Source organism: Arachis ipaensis, chromosome B02 (genome assembly GCF_000816755.2).
Source record: "Arachis ipaensis cultivar K30076 chromosome B02, Araip1.1, whole genome shotgun sequence".
NCBI classification, from domain to species: domain Eukaryota; kingdom Viridiplantae; phylum Streptophyta; class Magnoliopsida; order Fabales; family Fabaceae; genus Arachis; species Arachis ipaensis.
Genome location: NC_029786.2, coordinates 94,973,958 through 94,976,652, shown reverse-complemented (window position 1 = coordinate 94,976,652; position 2,695 = coordinate 94,973,958). Strand labels below are relative to the sequence as shown.

General features: G+C 32.8%; 1 long non-coding RNA gene across 1 annotated transcript; it reads left to right on the top strand.

Annotated features, from left to right (window-relative positions):
* On the top strand, nucleotides 1,022–1,389 carry LOC110269004. Its single transcript, XR_002357836.1, has 2 exons — nucleotides 1,022–1,061; nucleotides 1,143–1,389. It is a non-coding gene; the product is annotated as an uncharacterized LOC110269004 (long non-coding RNA).

Genomic DNA, 2,695 nt, shown 5'->3' with positions numbered 1-2,695 from the left:
GAAAATAATTTATTAATAATAATAAAAAAAAGAATTAACTATACTAATTCATTTGATATGATAATTGATCTTTTATAATGTTTTTTATTTTTTACATTGTCCGAACATCTTTTTGTATTAATTTTTTTCATTCATTAATTTCAGAAATTATTAATCTATTATTTATAGTAGTAGCATCATCTTTGTTGGTTTGTAATGAAACAATATCTTTAAATTTTTGTAAAATATTTATGTCACTAGAATCTATCATTCTTCTAAAAAATTATGAAGGATAAAACATGTAATAATGATATCACATTGTGTTTTAAATTTGGCTTTTAATAGCACATTTTATAGTAGGGGCCTGCTACACATACAAGTAAAAAGGCCGTACAAGTTTTACAAGTTATCAGCCAAAACTTCATTAACACGCGCATTAACTCATTTTGAATGGAGCGTAACTACACGCGCCCCACTCAAACGGTTCCTCTTCGTCTTCTTCTTCTTCTTTTTCTCTTCTTCTTCTTCTTCCTCTTCCTCTTCCTCTTCCTCTTCCTCTTCCTCTTCTTCTTCTTCTTCTTCTTCTTCGTTTTTTTTTCGATTTTCATGGTTTCTAAAATTCTTTTTCTTCTTCTTGCTGCACGTTCTTCTTCCTCTTACTCTTCTTCTTCTCCTTTTCTTTCGTTTCTGCACGTTCTTCTTCCTCGTTTTCCTCATTTTCTTCTTCTTCATTTACGTCTTTTCTCTCTATTTTCTCTTTTTTTTTTCGATTTTTCATGGTAAAATCGTTTTTGAAGAAGAAGAAGCAGCAGAAGATGAGGAGGAGAAAGAGAAAGAGTTCTGAATTATGCATAAGATGTACTTCAACGAATTTTGGTTTGGGTGAATTCTTGTAACCGTTTGGGTGTATTTTCTGTAATCCTTTGGGTGTATTTTTGTAATCATTTGGGTGTATTTGAGTGATATCTGACTGATATCTATGGGTGTATCTGACTCATATCTATGGGTGTATCTTACTGATATCTATGGGTGTATTTTTCATTTCAGAAAAAATGGCAGGCAGAAACCAAGCTGAAAAAAATGTAAGAACAAATATATATCTTCGATCAAATCAGTTTTTCATAATAGAAATATATCTAACTCTAATTTTGCTTTGTTTACAGCAAATCAAGGACCTAAAGTGTGCAACCCATCTGTTGAGTGAGAAATTCAGAAATATGAGCGAGGAGAAGTGATGCAATAAGACTGTCCAGGCCATCCTCATTGTTATTGAATCCATTTTGTCAGATAGATTCTAATGATATTGTCACTGATTAATGTAACTGTTATATACTCTTGTAAGAAATTGAACACATGGTGTAAATATATTTGATCCAATTATAAGTAAATTTTTTTTCCATAATTAAACTCTCTCTGGTGTATTCAAAATGTCTGATTTACAGGTACTATAATATGAAGTGGTGATCCAGATAGATTGGAACCCATATATAACGGTCTGCATAGAGATCTGCATAATACACCCAAACACAGACTATAAATACACCCGATAAAAAATTAAATTTACACCTCTGCTGCAGATTTTAACCCAACACTACCAGAAAGCCACTTGTTGTCCACAAGACCAAAATTAATTAAACTCTCTCTGGTGTATTCAAAATGTCTGATTTATAGGTACTATAATATGAAGTGGTGATCTAGATAGATTGAAACTCATATATGACGGTCTGCATAGAGATCTGCATAATACACCCAAACACAGACTATAAATACACCCGATAAAAAATTAAATTTACACCTCTACTGCAAATTTTAACCCAACACTACCTGAAAGCCATTTGTTGTCCACAAGACCAAAATTAATTAAACTCTCTCTGGTGTATTCAAAATGTCTGATTTACAGGTACTATAATATGAAGTGGTGATCCAAAATTCCAAATAGATTGGAACCCATATATGACGGTCTGCATAGAGATCTGCATAATACACCCAAACACAGACTATAAATACACCCGATAAAAAATTAAATTTACACCTCTGCTGCAGATTTTAACCCAACACTACCTGAAAGCCACTTGTTGTCCACAAGACCAAAATTTAGCAGAAAATCATTCCAATTCCTATCAAATGAGTCTTTGCTATTAGGGTTTCATTTTTCCTCTTTGCTACATGTAATCAATTGATTCTTAATCTCGTTTTCCTTCCTATTTGTGCTCCACTTCGCCCTGATTCAGCTGACAATCTAAGGTTGAATCATCTATTATCTTCAAAACGAGTTCAAACTTTGATTTCAGAAACCAGAAAATCGAAAAGAAAACGAAGCTGGAGTTACAGATAGAAGAACTAACGTCAATGACGAAGAACAAACCAATGAGAAAGGAGAAGAAAAGAACGATCGAAAAACCAGGGGAAGACGCGCGAGAAGAAGAACGATGAAATTTGGAAAGAAGGAAAACAAAGAAGGAAACAAATCTTTTAAATTTGGTAGTTATACAAACGCGGGATCTTTGTATAGCGCGTGTAAGTGACGTAGGAGTTGCAACGCGTTTTAGTGGATTAGGCGTTAATGAACTTGTAATAGTTACAAGCCCTAATCGCTTGTATACTGAGCTTTTTCCTTTATAGTATATTCTATCTTACTTTGCATACTCTAAAAGTCTTGTCCTTAAACTTGAATGACAATAGTTAAATTTTTCATGGTTTAATTTAAAATTTGGTA